Source organism: Miniopterus schreibersii (genome assembly GCF_964146895.1).
Source record: "Miniopterus schreibersii genome assembly, chromosome: 14".
In the NCBI taxonomy this organism is placed as follows: domain Eukaryota; kingdom Metazoa; phylum Chordata; class Mammalia; order Chiroptera; family Miniopteridae; genus Miniopterus; species Miniopterus schreibersii.
This window is the reverse complement of record NC_138114.1, coordinates 25,713,693-25,736,350: the sequence shown is the minus strand read 5'-3', so window position 1 is coordinate 25,736,350 and position 22,658 is coordinate 25,713,693. Positions and strand designations below refer to the sequence as shown.

General features: G+C 38.3%; 1 protein-coding gene across 2 annotated transcripts in view; it reads right to left on the bottom strand.

Annotated features, from left to right (window-relative positions):
* The window catches only part of ANK3 (ankyrin 3), a 530,179-nt gene that overhangs the window by 470,005 nt on the left and 37,516 nt on the right, over positions 1-22,658 (bottom strand). The gene's annotated exons all lie outside the window — the stretch shown is intronic.

The following is a 22,658-nucleotide window of genomic DNA, read 5'->3' as shown; positions in this document are numbered from 1 at the left end:
GGATAAGCTAAAACTGTAAAACTTGAAGTTCACTCTTTCTTTAATCTCATATAAATATAGACCCAATTTGCCGAATTATTATAACACTTTTTCTGCTTGCCTCAGTGACAAAATGATGATGTGTCACTCTATCACGGTAAAAATAAGGAAGGTTATTTGTAGACAACCGACATAATATGCCTAACATTTCTAATAGGTTAGAAATTTCCAAATGATTGCTAAGGGTTGGAAATAGCAAAATGTTTTTGAATAGTATGTTTAAAACCTTTCTTCAAACAAGGGATTTGCCATTTTACTGAAAATAGTTTCTCTGCTTTTTTTTCTTGCTTTTGTAAAGCTACACTGAGCAATGAGTCACCAGGTGATTTCCTTTATTCCTGAATTCCATTTCAGAGACAGAAAAAAGATTCTTCCTCCTCTTTGTCTTTTCACATGTACCTGGGCTGCTATTGTTCAAGGTCAGGAAGGAGCCATGGTTAAAACAAAAACCTCCGTCGATTCGGCAAGGAGTGTTATAATATGGGAGTTTATATGCACGTCGAACATTTAAGGCAATTTAAAATTTTAGTATCTCCAGAGATCAAATTAAATGGCTGCTAAAACTAAGCTTTCAGAGCAGCTCTCATTTCTATAATTTATTTGTATAGAGGGTAACAGGCATCATATTTAAAATATCTGTTGAAGATAACTAGGGAATTAAAATATCCTGTTTGTTTTATTTTTCATTATTGAACTCCTAAACAAATATCATTCATATTTACTATCATCTCCAGCTAGCTAATATTGAAAAATACATAATGGCAGGCTGTTGCCATGGTAACTCCTCCACAACTACACATTTTCTATGGCAACCCAGGCCCCACAGAATACTAATGAAAATCCATAGCAACAGAGTTAAAGAGGTTATGTCTGGAAACAAAAAAGCTCATGTTGCATTTATTACAAATGCCTTTGTGTATTTTATAAACGATACCCGTGTTCAAAGACATATAAGCTAGAAAATATAAAAGGCATATTTGAAATATTTTCTGAAACAAAACAAATGCCTATGGTATTTAAAGAATTCACATTAATGTATTATTAAACGTGAAAATGTGTAGCTCATATTTTAGAAATACATAATCATAACTTTTTATAAGAATGGGTGCATATTTTCCCAGTTGCAGAAGGCTTACATGTAAAATGCAAAGTGAACCCTAGAAGCAACTAAGGCACGCTTGGTTTAGACCTCACTCCTTCCCTAGTTCTAATTCTTTTCAAGAGTTCCAGCTGTGGACCTTGATCACTTAACCTAAAGCCTCGGGCTCTCCTTCGCCAAAGAATGCTATGCTTAGAGGATACTAAAGCTTCTAGGTTCTCTATTCTATCACTTGCCAGCACATGAGTGTGCACAAAACCTTCCATCTGAGTGTCAGTTTCTTATCTGTCAAAGGGCATGACAGGCGCCTCCCCCTCATTACCAATTTGCTACAAAATGTGCTAGACATATAGGAGCACTCTGGGGGGAAAACTGAACTTAAGTGTCTTAGGTAAGAAAAAAACTGAAATGTTCCTCTTTTTATTTTTATTTAAAAACAGGGAAGTTAATATAAAGACCCACATCGCCCGGCCCGGCGTGGCTCAGCGGTTGAGCATCCACCTATGATCCAGGAGATCAAGGTTCGATTCCCGGTCAGGGCACAGGCCCGGGTTGCGGGCTCGATCCCCAGTCGGGGGTGTGCAGGAGGCAGCTGATCAATGATTCTCTCTCATCATTGATGTTACTATCTCTCTCTCTCTCTCCCCCTTCCTCTCTCTGAAATCAATAAATATATATATATATTTTAAAAAGACCCACATAAAAATCCATGCACATTACAAACTATTTTGACATACAATTATTAACTGAGCATCTACTATGCTGCCAGTTGCTGGTGTTAAAGCAAAGAACAAGACAGGTGAATCCCTGCATTCACAAAGCTTATGCTCCAGCAGAAAACAAATAAAATAAAATAAACGAACGATGACTTGGAATCGTGGAAGTGCCACAGAGGAAATCATTGGAGCGAGGTGATTCATTAGAAAGGATTTGTGAGAAGAGACGGGCTGGTCTAGGCCGAGCTGTAGATCAGCCCTCCCGGAGGAAGGAAGAACTAGAGAGTGAGGCTTTCGGGGTGCGAAGGGCCAGCCGTGGAGACAGTCCAGGGACGGATCGTTGAGGAGGGGGAACGGCCGTCACAAGACCTCAAGGCGGGAAAGTGGTTAATGTGTCGGCAAAACAGCACAGAGCTTAGTGCGGCTCAAGGATAGAGAACAGATGACGTGAAAACCAACAGGCAAGCGGGACGGAGGCGAGGCCCGGTGAGGACACACGTCGCTGCCGGTACCATGGGTCTGACCAACGAAGGGACGTGCATCTGTGACTGGACCGGACAGGGACACCAGCTAGGGGGCTGCCCACGCTGCCCAGGTAAGAGACGATGGCACGACCTGTGCTGGGGAGAAGCAGCGGGCACAGCAAGAAATGCACACAGACGAGATGCTGCATTTTGAAGAAAGGGAACACGGGGTTTGCTGATGTCATTCTTCCTCACAGCCAGTCCCCCACCATCAATTCCCACCTTCGAACTCTGGATCTACCAAATTAGATATTTGGCTCAAATAAGATGAGCTTTCTTTTTTAAAACACTATTTAAACTTCGTATTATATTTCTTTATAATTCATATATTACATATTCATTTAGATGAAAGCCAAATGAATTGTTCCTACAACCAGCAAGACACTGACCCTTCAATTATGTTTTCAATCTCTTCTAATTTATTTATAAGACAACACTTACATAGAGTACTTAAAATTCCATATTATGGTTCAATAGCGTTCAAAACATTTGCTTTTTAAAAACCTCTACTGTTAACAAAAGGAAAAGATAATAAAAGGCTTAGAAAAGCATAATGTAAGACAGTATATTTTACTTTAAGGCTACATAATGTTGTGGTAGTTAATTTTTACTATAGAAAAATGAAAGCTATGGGAATTTTAAGTAGTTTAAGTTTGAGGTTATCATTTTTATTACTTATTTCCAGATAAAACAGTGTATATAGATTCCATATTAAGCCCAATTTAATAAATTCAAAAAATATATATTTAGAAATTTAATATTATTCACATTGGTTTATCAACAACAAAACCAAATGAGATTAATAACTAGATCAAATCCATTTTTAACAGGTATGCAAAACAATGCAGTCATAACAATATCATTTAAGTAATCATTAGAATGCCCAGTGAAAGAACAAAATATAGCAAAACTTAATCTATTTTATTTCATGCAATAACTGCATATTAAATAAGTGCTGAAAATATATTCTCCCAAACAGAAAAAAATGTAGTCACAAAGACTCCTTTAAGTGTTTTCAAGTTCTATCTGATGGCTAGGAATAATTTATTTTCTTATGATAGATTGCTGGAGTTTTGTGTTTGTTTTTTTGCAAGCACAATGAATCATTATATAAAATGTTAAAATTAAACTCTTATTAATTCAAAGGAAATACTAGTGACTAGAGAATTTCAAAGCATGTAAACTTATGAAATGGACATAAACATTTAAGCAAATCAAAACAAATGTAGATTTGGATACAAACTAAAACATGGTATAACCTGTTGCTTTAAATTTTAGCTGGCCAATCCAATAAAATGGAACAAGAGAAAAGTGATTGAGCTGGGGTGGTGATAGGCAATAATGTTCTAGCTCTGTGATTTTCTGGGAAACTATAAGTGATATTAATAAACATACAACATGGTATAAAAACATCATTGGCAGACCAATATCCTAAAAGTCCATACCAACTGAAATATCCAGATCTGATTCTATCTTTTTCTAATTTTAAGTGCTAATTTTCTCTTGAGTTGAACCACCCATGCTTTCCACTGACTGTTGGCTATTGTTTTTGCCTAACAAGTGTTGCCAATGCTTCCTGCCTTGAGGTCAAATACAAAGGAGAACATAATTTAACATAAAATGAGCAAAGAAATAGAACATAAGTCTCATGGAACTTGAATAAACTCTAGTGTGTTAGAATCTAAATAAGAGATATAGATCTCAATTATAATACAATCTGTCTACATCAAGTTCAATTATAACTATTTGAATGGGGAGTGGTTATTTGCAATTTATTCACTCATTTTGTGTAATAAGCTATAATAAGCTTTACAACTAATGAACAATGCAGAATCTTTGAAATTACTTTGGAAGTTTTTTGCCTGCTATTTCTGTTTGGAATTTATTCGGTTGGGTTGAAATTTCTAAAAGTATATGATAATTCAACAAAAAGAGGGAAATAGTACAAGATTATCAAGTATTCCAAAATTCTCCAACGGGAAATAAAACAATTTTAATTTATGATTTACATCCTGAGTAGAAAAATCAGCTAGTAAGAAATCTGATCACTTGAATGTTAAACAAAGTTTTATTATAATTTTGGGAGCTCGGGCTTTACTAAATAATAACTCAGGGCTCATACATTAGGTACGTTCCAGGCTCCCCAACTCTCTACTCTATTCCACACCTATAGATACAGCCTGGGTGGAAAGACCTCTCGTCATTCGAAATGGTGGCCAAGCAAAATTCTGTTCACCTATCATAGAGAGTAGTCTTTCTGAGACGTTCTCAGATTCTACATCTCCTGATTTTCCTGTAATTTTAATAAATTCCAGGAACTGCAGTCCCAGCACAAATCACATTAGAAACAGTCAATAAAAATGTGAGAGCAGCAAACATATCTAATGGAAACTCTATAATATTAGACAGAATGCTAGAAGTATAACAATCTAGGGCCACTCCTTTTAAGGACTGGTAAATATAACCTCATCAATAGTTACTGAAATCAGTTTATAACTGATTTCATACCAGTGGCTCTAAGTCATTTGTAGGGGATTTCAATTATGTTCTCTATACAAGTAGTCTCCAAATTATGAAGGGATATTTGCCCAAAATTCAAGCACAAGTCTGTTATTTAGGATTCAAAATGCTCCTGATCATTAAAAAATATGTATTATAGTTTAGACCCAAACAGCACACAAAGGCCAATTTAAACCAAAAATAACTGAAGTATCAGATTAACAATACTTTAAACAAAAATTATAACACACAGTCTCAGAGAGCTTTTTCTCTCATCTCACATTGCAAGACAACTAAAAGCCTTAAAATTATGGCCGAAATAGAAAAGGACAGAGGCCAGGGATGTCCATAATCAGGATGGCCATTCTGATTTTACCTTTTGTAATTTGAAGTATGTAAGCACTTAATTTAACTATATTCCTAATAAAATATCAAGGTTAAATATCTGCTATGTATCTAAGATAAATGAAAAGTAACCAAATATATTTGGCTCAGAAATTAAATTGACACATTACAGTAAGAAGGTAATTAGTTAAAAAATTAGAATTGTGTTTATTAGAAGTTTCTGGGCCCGGCGGTGTGGCTCAGTGGTTGAGCATCATCTCATGCACCAAGAGGTCACTGGTTAGATTCCGGTCAGGGCACATGCCAGGGTTGCAGGCTCCACCCCCAGTAGGGGCATGTGGAAGGCAGCAATCGATGTTCCTCTCTCATTGATGTTTCTATCTCCCTCTCTCTTTCTCTTATTCTCTCTCTAAAAAATCAGTAAAAACATATTATTTAAAAAATAAGAAAATAATAGAAATTTTTAAAGTTTTTGGTAATATGGAAACTTAGATCTTTCCAACCTATAACTAAACATTGCTTTGAACAGGAAACACAAACTTAATTTCTATATATAAATGAAGGAATTTGGTTTATCCTTTAACTTTTTTAAACCCTTGTTTATATACTCAAAGTTTAGAACTAATAGAGAATGTAAAGATCATTTCATGAATCAAGAAGCAGAGGCCCAAAGAGCTAAGTGACTTTATCAAGATCTTTCAAACTACTAATCACTCAGTAGGCTGGAAACTAGGCCTACCTCCAAAGTCCCAGCTCCACTCAACTGTTCGTGACATTGTTCCACTTCCTCCCTTTTGTGTGATGGCTAAGCTTTACTTAAAACACATTTGGTTTTACTGTACAAAACACCTACAGTTTGCTTTTGTTCTAATGAAGCACACAGCAAAAAGGAGACCTTCACCCCAAGAGAGCCTGCGTTAGTAAGCTCTAGCCTCAAAAAAATATTCATCCAGGATAAAGAGCAGATCTTGGGTTCAGCTCAACGAAAACTGCTCCAGGCAGGGCTGTGCCTGCACAGAGTGCAATGGATGCTGCTCAGGCGACGTGAAAGAATCAAACCTAAGGGATTTACAAGAGCAGACAAGGTCCCAACCTGCTCTCTTAAGAAACAAGCAACAAAAAAGGGTTGCTGCGGCATTCAGAAGCTGAGAGTTAACTCTCACGTGAAATAGGACCCATGGCATGAAAAGTCATTGGAAACCTTCCGAAGGAGTAAGAAAACAAAGCCAATGATAAGAAGTTCAATTTTACTACATATAAGGGAGTCAGCAGAGCCACTAACTGTAGAGCACTGGAGTGTGCTTCACTTGCTGAAGGCCATAAAGATCCTTCACTGTCTGCTTTCTGCTCCCAAATGCACCTTTATCTCCCACTACGCCACACCCTTCGTACCAGCGGCACCATCCCGTGAATACGTCATCCTGCTTCACACTTCAGTAACCTGAAATATCCCAGTCGCCCCTGCAACGTTTTTCTCTCTTTGACTTATTACAAACTGCTTATCCTCAAATATTTAATAAAAACTTCACCTTCATGGGTTCTTCCCAGGCAAAATCTGCTCACCTTCCAAAATGTATCGTTCTCCGGCGATGGGTTTGCGGTTCCTCCCTATCACTCACCTCTGAGCCCTGAGGAAAGAGGCTATGCTTTATCCTTCCTGGCAATTGACCTCACACTGCAATCGCATTCAATATGTGTTCACACAAGGAATGAACTAGATAGTGCCGTTGAGGGGGTCGCAAAGTGAGCACTCTCACACAATGTCGGCGGGAAACTGATACAACCTTTCCAGAAAGTATTTAGCAACATATTTGTAGGGTATTAACATTCTTAAATTTTTCAACCCAATAATCCCACTTCAACAAATATATCTCAGATACATAACTGAACATATAAATATCCAAAACTGTTTAACATAGCCTTCTTTGAAATAGTAGAAAACTTCAAACATGTATAATATCCTAAAAATAAGGGAAGAGTTTAATAAATTATGGATCATCCTTAGGATAAAAAAAAAAAAAAAGGTCATTTTACCCATTAACATGGGGGAAATTTTTATGATACAATATTAAATGAAATATATATTTATAAAATGAACTCAGATGTGTAAATTTTTTTATTTCTGCTTCTACACTTAAAGGACTAGCTGCCCATAGGAATTTATTTTCTTCTGTAAACTGGACAAAATATATAAAACAATGTTTTTCAAAGGTTAGAAAGTAATGAGTGCTGAAATATGACCCCTAAGTGAAGGGAGAAAAGAGTTCAGCCCTACAATGGCCCCAACTCAATCTCTGGGGGCACTTTCAGCCCACAGTGCAGGAAGAGAGAACCAAAACACAGCAGAGCTGTCTTACTAAGTGGAGAAAACAGACAGAATTTGTGGCATGAATACAAAGGGGAGGGGGGACTACAAATTTGTGGTATGAGCACAAGAGAGGAAGAAGCTACACAAAAGACTCCAGAGATCTGCAAAGTGGTTCACTGATTCTTTAATGAATACAGATATGTACATGCATGGGGTCAAATTCCCTGAGGTGGAAGAAAGAGCCAATATGATAAAAAATTCCTAGAGCTTACACAGCACTAGAAACAGCTCATGCTCCTACCAGTCAGAGTAGACAGCCCTTGTAACACATGAGGCATTGGGTAGAATTCTCGGGACTGTCATGCCATAGTAGGTGGGACTAAATTAACCCAATAATAAAGGCAACTCTGGACACACTCTAACAAAACTTAACAGCAATCTCAAAAGATTAAACTGATCTGCCAATTACTTCACTGCATGACTGAACAAAAAACCCAACCCTTTATTTAAAAAATACAAAAATAGCCTGGCTGGTGTGGCTCAGTTGGTTGAGTTTCATCCCATGCACCCAGAGGTCACCAAGTCGATTTCCAGGTGAGGGCACATGCTCAGGTTGTAGGCTCCATCCCCAGTAAGGGTTGTGCAGGAGGCAGCCAATTGATGTTTCTCTCCCTTTCCTTTCCTCTCTCTCTAAAAAAATCAATAAAAACATTTAATTAATAAATTAATTAATTAATAATAAAAAATACAAGAATATCCAATAGTCAACAATGTAAAATTCTTGATATCTGGAATCTAATAAAAAAAAAAGTAGCAGGCATGCCAAGAAGCAGAAAACTATGACCCATTAACATGAAAAAAATCAATCAATAGAAACAAACAGCAGAGAAATTAGCAGACAAAAATGTTAATGAAGCTATTGTAAACATTATAAATATTCTCAAAGACATAAAGGAAGACTTAACCATAAGAAAGAGAGAAATGGAAAAATATATAAAGGCCCAGATAGAATTTATACAAATGAAAATATGCTGGATGACTTCTAGAGTCAAAAATAGGCTATATGCTATTACAAGCAAATTAGACATTGCAGAAAAGATCAAAGGACTTGAAGACAGAAAGAGCAACTATCCAAAATGAAGCATAGAGAGAAAAAGATTGAAAAATTAAAACATCAGTGACCACTGAGACCGCATGAAGTCGTCTAACTAGAGTTTCAGGGGAGAAATACAAAATATTTAAAGAAATAATGGCCCAAATTTTTCCTAATTTTATACAAACTGTAAGTCTATAGATTTTAGGTGCTCAACAAATCTCAAATAGAATAAACATAAAGAAAACCACACAAAGACACATAATCAAATTGCTGATAGTTATAAAGTGATAAAGAGAAAATTCTAAAAGCAACCAAAGGTAAAAAGGCACATTAAGCACAGAGACATGAAAATAAGAATACAAGGAGACTTCTTGCCAGAAACTAAGCCAACAAAAGACAGTATAATGTTAGCTTCAAAGTTCTGGAAAAAGAAAACTATTGACATAGGAGTCTATACTTAACCAAAAAAATCACTAAAAAATGAAACTAAAGATGTTTTTAGATAAGAAAAAAAAATTCATCACCATCAGATCTTCTCTAAAAACTTGAAATTTAGATCTAATCAAAAGAATGAAGAATGTCCAAAGTGGTAAATAGGATGGGCAGAAATATAAGAGTTAACTTTTAAAATATTTTAATCTGTTTTAAAATATAAGTGACTGTTTAACATAAAAATAATAATGATGTAGTGTGGGGTTCATAACATGTAGAACTACAATGTATGACAAGAATAGCACAAAAAGTGGGAGGAATAAATGAGAGTAGACTGCTATTGGATTCTTGCACTGGCAGTATACTGCTATTTGAAGATATACTATGATATGTTAAATATGAATATATAATCCCTAGATTATAATCACTAACATAAGATAAGGTGAAACAAAAAAAAAGAGGTATTTCTAAAGAGCTAATAAATGAGATAAAATAAAATCTTAAAACAGATACTCAATTATCCCCAAATAAAAGAAGGTAAAGAAGAAAAATTTTCAAATAAAGTCAAATAGTTAACAGATAGCAAAATGATACATATATAAACCAAATCATATCAATAATTATATTTAATGTAAATCACTTAACATTCCAATTAAAAAGCAGAGATTGTAAAGTTGGGTGAAAATATAAGAGTCGACTGTATGGTCTCTATGAGACACCACTTGAAATTTGTAGACACAGGTTAAAAGCAGATGACAGGAGAACATATACCACATTAACAATAACCACTAAGGAAAAAGCTGGATGTGCTACATTCATATCAGAAAAGCAGGCTTCCGAACAAGTAATATGGTGGATAAAGGCAGACATTTTAAAATGATAAGGAGTGAATTCATCAGGAAGATACAATAATCCACAAAGAGTAGGCATCCAATAGCAGCTTCAAAATACATGATGTAAAACCAGATAAGAACAGAAGAGACCCAGAAAGTTCCACTACATCATTAAAACACACACATACACACATGTAATATTTCCTAATGGTAAGTGTTTTAAGTCTAGATGGTGAGGTTAGAGGTCAGTATTATCCCCGAAAATACTTTTTTTCTGTATTTGCAACATTTTCTTCAACAAGCACCTAGTAAATGTTAATAATAATAGTGTCCTGGTTCCACCTTGCTTTTGTCTCTGAACCCTGCCTGGATCTCGTAACAGAACCTTCGTATTTGCTCTGGAAGCCAACGTTTCTTGCACAGCGGGGCTCTCAATTTGAGGGCCCGCACCTCTGCCAGAGCAATCAATGTCACCCCGTCCCTCTAGGTCTAGACCCAGAGATGAATCCACAGGTGGACAACAACCCAAGCAGAGCTCATCGGGCTCCTGTGGATTTATATGAATGCTGGAAGATCTCCGTCTGAGGGCCTACTAATCCTGGACCAGCAGGGACCCCCTGGCCTTTCAGGGAGAATGCCTTCCTGGAGCCAGAGCCTACCAACAGGGAAGCTGTGTGAGAAGAAAAGAGAAAGAAACAGAGAAGTGACAATACTATTTGAGCCCCTGTATCCAGCTACGCCTTTTAAAAAGTGCCCTCCTGGACCTTTCCGTTATATAAGCCAATTATTTTCCATTTTTGTTTAAATTAATTGAAGTGTGCATTCTGCCAAAGGAAGCCAAAGGAACCCTGGCTAATACAAAATAATGTAAAAGAGTGACTTCAGCTAACTTCTGTTTTGCTCCTCGGTATTTTTCTTTTGAGAAAAGAAGACTAAACATAAAATGACGTCCCTCTTCTTGGTTTTGTCTGCGCCCAGCATGCTGTCACTGGGTTATGAGGCATGGCCAACCTCTTGAAATAAGCTCCCGGAGAAAATAAACCGCCTCCAGGACGTACACAATGGCACTAAACGTAAGGAGAACACGGTACCCACCAAAACCAATAAATATACAAGGGAGTCTTCTAAATGTCATTTCAGCCTTTAAAATGTATTTCTACTCATTTGCTAAAATGCTTTCATGTAGCATGAAACAAGTTTTTTAAATATTTTTCTATTACAGAACTATGAAGATTTTTTTTCTCCATATTATAGAGATTTCTAAGTAAATAGTACATATGCTACTAAATAGAAGCCAGAGGGTTTGGAATTATTCTCTGAACCAAGTGAAGGAATAATTATCTCTAAAAGTAGCACATTTCTTTATGGGGCAGAAACTGTAACAAAGATTTGTGAGTCTAACCATCAGAACAGGTTCTTAAACACCGCAGCCTGGTTTAGGAATTGGTGACACTGTTCTTGGGAAATAGTTCTCCATGAGCCACACAATGACCTTTTCACTTATTCCTTTCCTCTTCTACTAGATTAGAAAGTAGAAGAGATTAGGTATCTTATAAAAAAGTACAATTGTGAGTAACGTAGCCGGGAGATACTCAATACCTATTAGGCCGACAGGCAATTTTAAAGTCAGGTGGAAAGTTATCCAAGAAAGTTGGTTTAGGGGGAAAAAAGTGGTCTCAGATTCAGGCCTGAATTACTACTGGATTTAGTTTTTTTAAAAATAATAATGATGAGTCATTGCTGCTTCTCCTTGCTGTTCAAATTTAGACACAAACTGTAGGTATATTTTTAGAAGTAATTGTGGTCTATGAGATTGATTGGGACTAAACCTGTATTTGCTTTAATAATGACAGGGCTTTCATACAACTATCTTGATGCCGTTTTCATTTTATTTTAGAATACATCTGGAAATGTGGGCTAGGATGTATGGAATTGTCATATAGCTTAGGTGAAACAAAAAATAACCCTTTTTCTAGTGAAGTTTTCTTGAGGCAATTTGAAATCCTCTTTTATCATCTAATTTATACTGTCCTCAGTCATGGACAATTGCAAAAAAACACAAAACAAAATAAAAATTCGTGGTATGTCTTCTATTTTTAAAACATTGATATTTAATCCCTCCCCACCTTCCCAAAAAATCACTGTGCTATTTCTTAAAAATACTCTTGGTATTCTAAAAAGTTCATTTTGACATGAACAATTTTAAACAAATTTCTAGTAACAATTTTCTTATAACACTTATCTGTCTAATGAGTTGATCTGTAATCTATGACAATGGGAAGCTAAGCTTTAGAAATCAAAAGTGAAATGTTATTAAATGTTTACGATGTTTATACTAGCCCGGTCTGTTCTGGGAACTCTGCTGAGAACCAGGATTCAACAGAGAACCAGGTAAAAGCAGCTTAAAGTCTAGGAAGGAACACACGATTATATAAAATTTCAGGTGTTGAGCTGTGGCAAAGGTACTGAAATAAATGACACATGAAATGAAACTTGTCACAGGAGGAGGACTTGATATGGTCTGCGGGGACCGGGGAAGAGTCCTTTAGGAAGAAGCTTTAAACTCACACTTGGCTGGGGCCCAAAGGAGAGGGCCAGGCCGAGAACAGGACCTGCTCCGGTGTCTGCAGGCAGGTAGCCAGGGCTCCTGTGGAAATGGAAAGGCTACCGTGGCTGGAGCTCAGGGAGCAAAGAATGGCTCAGGATCGAGCTGAGAAGAGAGGTGGCAAGAATATACGGTGAGGCGACAGGGCTTGAGCCTTTCTTTAATCTTAAAAGCAATAAAGAGCCTTGGGAGTGTTGCCACTAAGAGAAGTGGGATTGCTTTTGCGAGTCTTCTGAAGAAATGAGAAGGGGGCGGTGGAAGGTTAGTCTGGACATAAGAAAAGCAGCTGAGAGAGGCTGGCAGTCCAGATGCAGAGGCCTTGTGTCTTGGCCTCGGATGGGAGCCGCAGTGACAAGAGGGGTAGGTGGTTTGGTTGAGGGGCATGAGAGAAAGATGTCAGAGTTGACGGTGACCTCAGGAGCCTCAACATTCAGCTCAGACAGAAGAAGAGGGGGAAGTTAATGAACACGAAGGAATGGCAAATAGGAAAATGTAAGCTCGGGGACCCCTTGTGGGAAGTCGCTGAGAGCAAGGAAGTGTGTCCCTGGGACTGAGCATCACGGAGATCCCTGGTAACCTTGGCAAGAACAGTTCTGGTGACTGATGAGAGCAAAGCCAAACTGATACAGGGTCAATGGGAGGTGAGCGGTGTAGACAAGGGCAGGCAGACAGCACTTTTGTCGCGTTTGGCTGGAAGCAGAGGAGAGATGGGCTAGAAGCAGAACATAAAAGGCTCACACACTGAAGTTTCCAATACACAGTTATATTATGCAGTGGGTCACAGGGTGTATCTGTGTGTGTGTCTTTACAGACTATACAGGATGTTACAGGACCACATTTTGAATAGAAAGCATAACAGTAAAACATTCGAATCATTTTTGAGCTAACACACTCCTGATCAAGTAGCTGAGCAATTATGTGCCTAGCACTGCGCTGAGCATTGTGGAAAGTAGAGAAAAAAAGGTACAATATATTATTCCTAACCTCAGAATGCAACACCAATACATACAGCAAAATTAATGTCATACAGATGACAAGCAAGAAAGAAACTGCTTGCTCAGAACTCACATAAAAGCCCTTTGGTTGTTGATTAAAAGGTAGTTTTTCTAGCCCTGGTGTCATCCCCGACACCAAAAGACTGCAAGTTCGTGTCCTGGTCAGAGCACATCCATAGGCTGTGGGTTGGATCCCTAGCTGGGGAGTGCACAGGAGGCAACTGATCAATCGATGTTTCTCTTTCTCTCTCTCTCTCTCGCCCCCCCTCTCTCTAATATCAATAAAAGCATATCCTAGGGTGAGGATTTAGAAAAATGTAGCTTTTTGAAATGAAGTATGATGTCACTTTGCCTTAATAATACCAAGTTGCAGCTGCAATATAATGCTTTTTGTACAGATTTATTTCAAGTACAACACCATGCTGCCATCTAATGGCTGTTCTGAAAATTTTCTTTAACAGTTCTTAATTATATCACGAGATTATATCACTTAATTATGTCACTAGATAACTCCCTTTCCTGTTCATTGGGACAGTAAAATATCTGATAAATGCCATATAACAAAATTTAAACATAATACAAACATTTATAGGTTACAAAAGAAGCTCAACTTAAATAAATTTCCAAATTCATACTGTCTAAAAACAGTAAAAAAACAAACAAACATGAAAACTGCCCCAGCTGGTGGTTCAGTTGGTTGGAGCGTCATCCAGCACCGAAAAGTTGTGGTCCAATTCCTAGTCAGGGCACATACCTAGGTTGCGGGTTTGATCCCCAGTGGGGGCACTTATGGGAAGCAACCAAACAATGCTTCTCTCTCACATCAATGTGTTTTTTTCTCTCTCGCTCTCTCCCTCCCCTCCTTCCTCTCTAAATTCAGTGAACATATCCTCAGGTGTGAGTTAAAAAACAAACAAACAAAGCCTTACCTTTGTTATCACAAGTTTTATAGCAGTACTATGTAGACTTTGAAAAGGAAGGAAAAAATATCTCTCTACTACTGTCATAATGATCAGTTGCACAAAGTAACAAATTATGGGACAAAAATATGTCAAGCTCATTATATATCACAGAATAAAGGAAAACCTTTCCCCTTTCCATTGAAAACAGGTTTTAGAAATTTTAAAGAAAGAAAGAAAGAGTTTGCCTTTACATTGCTGCTGGGAGGCACTTCTGTTCGTTTCCCACTCCAGATACACCTCCCATCCTTATTTCCAGTCTCCACCTGCTCCTGCTTCCCCCAACCCAGGAGAATTTGCTAATCATACCGGCCAGAGCCCAGGGCAATCATAACCAACCAGGCTGGGGTCCACGTACCTGAAGAAGGTACAGAGCCAGGCCCCCACATCTCTTTTCTTGGTTCCGTGCATCAGCGAGTCCACCGGTACTCAGCATTCTTCTTGAGAAATGGACGTTCCTGGCCAACTTTCTATGCAGAACCACCAACTAACCCTGCTGGTCCCAAGACACAGATTCCAGCTACTCCGACAGTCTCCCAGTTAAGAGATGGCACCTTGCTTCTCAGATCATCAACTTTCTGACATATGCTGTCCCAGGAACTCTATGGGGACGGGTGAGTCCTGCCATCACATATCACCCATGTAATTATACATCAGGAGTGAGTTCTAGGGACCTACTGTACAACATGCTGCCTATATTTAACAATAAGTTATTAGGCACTTAAAAATTTGTGAATAGGCCAGGTCTCATGTTAAAGGCTCTTACCACAAACAAAAGCAATGACAAAGGATACCACAAAACTTTTGGAGGTGATGGATATATTTATTGCCTGAATTGTGGTGATGGTAACACAAGGTACACCTATGTCCAAATCCACCAAATTGTATACATTAATTATGCACATTTTGTACATCTATTATATCTAAGTAAAAGCTATAAAAAAGTGCACTGTCAAAAAACAAAACAAAAATATATTTTAAGTACACTGTCTAAAGTTCTTTTAACAATGTAGTCATTTTACCATAGTAATCATTTAACCTACTACAGCACAGGTAATATCAATATTTTTATAGTAATAGCATTTTTCATAATATCCTAGATAAGTCTCTTAATGAGAAATACCAGAGATAAGAATTAATATAAAAGTTCCACAAGGTCAATGAATTGCTCCCCAAATCACAATGTGATGTGAAACGCATTCAGCTGAATACACTTGGTACACACCTTTGAAACCGAAGACTTGGTCTCCCAATTGTTAGGCAGGGGGCTTTATTTAAAGCAGAGGCTTTCCAACTATAATCTACAGAGCTCTAGGAGCCCCCCCGGGTGCCTTATGGGACGATTTCCAGCCACCCCGCCCCAGCTTCAGACGAAGCAACTCCAGTTTATAAGTTTTCATGCTGTTTTGTGTTTTATCTGATATATCCCACATAAGATTTCTCGATGTTCACAAATACTCCATTTCTCTTCTGTCTAGGTTTTTGATAAGATTGTATCTCCCTGTTCCCTTTGAAGTTAGGTGTGGCAATGGGACTTGTTTCAGCCACCGTAATGTGTCGCCTTCAGGTGGAAGCTTTAAGGGACAGTTCATGGTCTGTAACCTTCCCCTTCCTTTCCTGTATGGAAGCACATATCCAGATAAAGTCCCCATCACCCTGGGTCTCTGAGTTTCTAGAATGAGCAGGCATCTCCTGTCATACTGTTCAGACAGTATGAACACAAAGTAAACTTTGGTGGAGCCTGGTTGGGTGGCTCAGTTGGTTGGAGTGTCATCCTCTACACCAAAAAGTTGCAGTTTTAATTTCTGGTCAGGGCACATACCCAGGTGGAAGGCTCGATCCCCGGTGTAGGAGGCAGCCAATCAATGTTTCACTCTCACATTAATGTTTCTCTCTCTCTAAAAATCAATAAAAAACCTTTAAAAGAGAGAGAGTAGGAACAAAGGCTAAAGAGACTATTTTAAATGAATCCAGTAGAACTTTTGGATGAAATAAATTAGAACATATCCTAAAAGAATATGAATTATAAACACATCAGAAAAAATATGAACATACTTTTCACCTCCTTTTTACTGTTTTAAGTTTATTTTGAGAAAAATGAAGAAAAAATAAAGGATTGAGAAAACCGATGACATGCTAGCCAATTTTAATTGTAGGATTGCCCTACAATGAGAAGGAATCCAAAATGTTGTCAACTGTCCCAATGATATATTGAGATATAAAGTTAATGTGTGCTTAATTCACATCTGACAGATATATTTGTTATGCAGTAAAAGAATTCAAAAAAAAGACATGACATCATAGAAATACACAACAAATCCTTTATCAATCTTTCTGCCACAAAATTCTGCTAAATTTGAAAAAAATAAAAGCTGAATGATTCCTAGAACCAAATCTAATTTACTGGTAAACACATATATATTTATATCCACACACTCATGAATGTCATCACTTCATAACATATACTTTAAGTCATTGATTAACATAAATATATAAAGTGTACTGACAATCTCCTCAAACAAGTTGTAATTAGACTACACCCCTCTACTAATTAATTCCTTCCAAATGTTTATATCTATGTTTCCTAAACTAAAACATAAATGCACCATCCAAGGGGATAGGAGCCTGTTTTGTTTTTACATTATCCTGAGTCTCTAGAGCAGTGTCTAGCATATAGCTAGTGCTCAAAATAATATTTATTAAGTGAATGAATAGATTTAGAATATATCCCACTACTAAACTGGCCCTTCAGCTAAACTATTAAACTATTCCAGGTCTCTCCTCTATGTTTTATTCATTTGGTCACTTGGAAATTTACAGAACACCTGTGTAGGACCTCTTGAGATACACAAATAAGCCTGACATAAGGTCCTTGAAAAACCCTGAAGGACACTCTAGCTGGGGAAATAAGTCAAGTGGAGTCATGCAAGAGTCTATGCTAATGCCAAGCCTTCCTGTCCCCCTCCTCCTTCCAGCAACTCTCCCTGAGCAAGTGACCCCCAAATAAATGAGCAATCTATGTAAAAATATGTTTACTTTGCAAATAGCCCACATTCTACACCTCCCCCCAAGCCCCCATCAGACTGCTGCAATTAAGCCCTTCTTATGCATATATTCTTGGCCACTGGGAAGCTTAAAATTCTGACTCAAGAAATTACTATAGGCATCACGTAGGGGAAAGGGCACTGGGCTGCCGATTTTCCTAGAATGGTCACAGGAGAAGCAGAGACAGTCCACTGAAAGGGTTCCCAGTTTGAAGCTATTGATCCCTGAGGCCCTGTCCCTTGCTTCAAACCATACAGCTCTACCTTTACCTGTGTCACTGGGCTCAACTGAAAGGAGAAAACATGAAACTGCCAATTGATGACTTTATTATACATGAATTAATCAGGAGCACAGAAGTAAAACAGAGGTGGTGACAGTGGTCCAGGGCTGGAGAGAAGCCCCCGGGGTTTTAACCCTGAGTGTCCTGACTTCAGTAAGGGGAGTAAACCTTTCAGTTTCCTTATTCCCAGTATAGGTCTGACATTATCAGCATTTCTTCCTACTTCACAAGGCGTTAAACTACTCAAATGGGACCTCTATGTAAAAACAGCTTGAAATTGTAAAAATACTACTGAACATAAATTATTTTAATTCTTTCAACTTAAGAACGTGGCACATGGCCCAGCCTGACGTGGCTCAGCGGTTGAGCCTCGACCTAGGATCCAGGTGATCGGGGTTCGATTCCCGGTCAGGGCACACGCCCAGGTCCTGGGCTCGATCAATGACTCTCTCATCATTGATGTTTCTGTCTCTCTCTCTCCCTCTCCTTTCCTCTCTCTGAAATCAATAAAGATATTTAAAAAAAAGAAAAAAAAAGAACGTGGCACATGAACTTATTTATCCAAATCAATACATAAAAATTATTTTTGTATAGGGCTTTTGAATGTATAAAGAGCTTTGAAGATCATATCTTATTTATCCTTGCAAAAGTAAGCAGTGAGGTAGTTGGAATAAGGCAGATGCTACTATTTAAAATAAGGAAATGAAGAGGGATTGAGGGGCCTACTCATAACCAAATGCATCTTGGGTCATCTGCCTTTTAACATAGTGCTCTTCCCCCACTGCACTCTGCCTGGCTCATGAGGCCATACAAACTGCCGTGCTAGGAACATAAGTGCAGTCTAAGGCTCACACGCTCATGCAGCTTCCCATGGCACTGTCAGGGAGGAGGGCTGCCAGAGGAATGGAGCAGCACAAACGCTGACACGAACTCAGCCTAAAATCCAATCAAGCACTTCCAAGGATTTCGAACCTTGACGTTTGGGATTAATAAATGAGAAGAGTTTTGTGTCGAATTTCTTGTACTAATACTGGCAAGTTAGGGCAAAGTACAAAGGCTTTATTATGGCATGATTTTATAATTGCCTGAAATGACAGTTCTCATCACATTTTGTGAAACAAAGGAGCCAACAACTGAGAAGCAATGACCTTGTGTTAAATCTAAGATACAACCAAAGATATCCAGATAAAGGTATAAAGCAGAGAGCATTTGATAAGGAAACATTTAATCAAATGCGTTGAGAATCGGTCACCTTGATACACCAGATGGTCCTAGTGTAAGCTTGTTTCATGCAAAGTTAGCCATTTAAAGTCTCAAAACACAGAGAGAAACCAGAATAAATTAGCTTAAAAGAAACCCCTGCAGGCCAAATGGTTAGCTGAATGCTCAGAATTCAGACAGCCCAAAATCTAAAAATCATTGACTCCAGGATCTACTTAAAAGCCTAAAACTCAAAATTCCAACAATGACCTCCATGAATAAGGTACCTGTGAATATTTTCAAAAGGTGTTACAGAGATATTTGCTTCATGCCAGATATATGATAATGTTTAAGAAGTTGAAATATTTTCCAAGCCACAGATGCCAAATGTTGATGAGCAGAATGTAAGAGGAATAGAGAATGAGGAATTTAAATTACTTTTATATGCAATATGCAATTCACTTTAAAAAGAATAAGCCTTAAGACAATCGTAGTGATACTGTTGTAATTAGCTGGTTATTAATAATAGGAAAGAAGCAAAAGGGAAGCCAGACATTATTAGCATGCCCATCTGGGCAGCTTCACCAGGAAGCTGCAATTTCACACTCCCCAGGGAACCTCCAGTCCATTCCCTGCAGATCACTGGGGGAAGAGACTAGACAAAGGGGAGACAGACACATGCACAATGAGTCGGGGTGATATAAGGAAGGTCTTTGCTGCCAGTTAAACCTGGGAACAGAGATCATCGACTAGAGGGGGTGGAGCCACTGCAAGCCCATGAGAATTTGGGGATACATAATTGCCCAAACAAAAGAATTCCCTCTCTTGGCTCTCTTGTGGTTCCCTTGCATTTGCCCATGTCCCTAGAGGCCACATGGCCCATGGCCCTGTGGACTCCACATGCAATGGGCTGGTGGACTTCAGCAGGGAACACAAACTAAGCTACCCTGATGCTAGATTGGACACTGCTCCAACATGGAATGGAAACTCTGAGCAACAGCTTAAATCCTAGCCCTGCTAAAGGCACAGCTTTACGTGATGAAGGGAAATGGGACCTCAGAAACTCGGGGGTGCAATTCCGCAGAAATCAAGCTTTCTGCAATGCCTCATCCTCCCACGGAAGTATCAGAAAATTCCTTTTCTCAGGATATCGCAAGAAGCCCACAGCCCCTGGCAACAGGTGGGAACAGGGAGAGCTCCCCACAGATAACAATAGAATCAATGACAAATTTTTATGGAACCATGTCACAAAATAGGAACATGGGAAGTTTTTCTTATCCAGAGGGAAGAGTAAGAATGTTGACTGATGCCCTAGCTGTTGTCCCAGCCTGTCCCCTCATCAATAAAATAAGAAGAAAGCTGCTTCTCCGAGGACTGCTGGAGGCTACAAGTCACTGTAAGAACTTATTTTTTAAGTTTATTACTATTTAAAGAAATAGAAACAGGTAGTACCGTTTTCTCTCACTTTTTTTTTAACTACTAGAGACAGCACAAAACAACAAAAATACCAACTGTAATTCTATTCAAAAAGCATTTCCTGAGAATGTAAAACGTGAACAAAATCAAAATGTGTTGATTCTTCTTTGTGCCCTCAGCAAACAAGAACTCACTGCCTGGCAGTTAGCAGATGCTCATTCAATACTGTTTGAACAAGTTCTTCAAGACATGAACTCTTTTCTTGAGACCATCACATTGTCACAGTGGGAAGGGTACTGCTTCAGACAAAACACTCATTGGCACTTGACTGTGGGTAGTGTCTTCGGTGTTTGTTTTAATATAAACACAACTGAAGTTCTGGAAATTTATGAAAAATGAAGAAGCTCTTCTATTAGGAGCACCTTAGGATATTCTGGAAAAACATCCAGTTTCTGATCCTAATCGCTGTGTAATTTCTCCTACCAACCCAGGAAATCACCAAAGACAGCAGTTATCAACTATCAGGTAACAACACACTAGAGCACTTGGATCAAATACTTTGTTACCAATAATTAAGTCGTCAATTTTTTAGTGATTACTTTTTAAAAAAATAAATGGTGTCCAACTCACACCTGTTAGGATGGCTAGTATAAAAAAAAAAAACCAATAGCAACAACAAAACAGAAAATGTTCTGACAACTGTTGAAGATGTGGAGTAACTGGAACCCTGTCACTGCTGGTGAGAATGTAAAATGTTGCAGCTGCTACAGAAAGCAGTATAGAAGTTCCTAAAAAAAGTAAACACAGATTTACCATAAAATCCAGCAATTTCTCTTCTGGGTGTACACCCAAAAGAATTGAAAGGAGGATCTCGAAGAGATATTTGTACACCATGTTCACAGCAGCATTAGTTACAACAGCTGAAAGATGGAAGCAACTTGAGCATCCACTGATGGATGAACAAATAAAATGTGGTACAAACATACGATGGAATATTATTCAGCCTTAAAAAGGAAAGAAATTTTTGACACGTTACAACATGGATGAACCTCGAGGACATTATGCTAAGTGAAATAAGCCAGTCATAGAAGGACAACTATTAAATGATTCCACTTATATGAGGGAGGACCACCCCACTCCGCTGAGTCAGACGTCAGAGATAAAAAGGAATTCCCCAGTTCCTACTCAGAGGATGTAGAAGGGTCGCCTCCTGAGTATTTATAGTCAAACAAGAATGTTCTTAACTACAAATTTAAAACAAATGTGTTACAGATATTGTTGAATTCAATAACACATTAGCATCTTCAAAGCAATTTTTGCTGCGTAGAATGATTCTTACCATTTTTTATAGTTTAAAGGAGGAAACCAAAGCAGTAAAATAAAATAAAATGTCATAAAAATTAAAGCTCTCAATCTGTGAAGGCACATCAAAGTCTTAGGTATAGGAAGGTGGAACATCTCCTGGAAACACCTTTTAAGGATATTTTTATGCTTTACAACCCTGTCATTTTTTTGTTTTCTGTTATAAACTAAAGTGTCTTTCTCAAATTGTCTCTATTTCTTCCACTCTGATTCACGTTCCCACTATGACTCCCTCCTTTTTCATTCTTTCCTTTCCAGTGAGTACATGGGTAGACTGGGGACATCTCCAAAGCCTCAGAGACAGGGTTCAAACCTGTAGATTTGTGTTGCGACATAACATAGTGAACCATAGGTCCAGTTTTATCCCCATGAATTTGTATTCGTTTCCCCTATTCTGGAATGGCCCTGAACCTCTCTCCTTCTTGGTCAGGGAAGTACTTCTCAATGTTTAGCTTGTGACAGAATCACCTAGGCTTGTTAAAACAGACCGCTGGGCACTACCTCCCAGCTGGAATACAATAAGTTTGGGTTAGAGCAAATAAAGCTGCATTTCTAACAAATTCCCAAGTGGCACTGAGGATGCTGGTCTGGGGATCACACTTTGAAGACCTCTGCATTAGGAAATATGCTCCATCCTGCTCTGTGGCCTATTCCAAATAACCCCACTTCGCTTTCTAAAAAGAGAGACAAGAAGGAAGCTCAGGGAACATAAATTCTCACTCTCCTCCTCAGCAGGATGGACTATCCAGAGAAGCCAGAAATAACTCATCAGATTAACGGTTTCACTTAAAGACTGGCCTGCCTTCTCCCCCAATTACTGATGATAAAATTAAGATTCTGAGTAGACAAGGTGTCCCTGAGATGTAAGAACTACTTAGGAAGTAACTATTCATAGGACTGGGGAC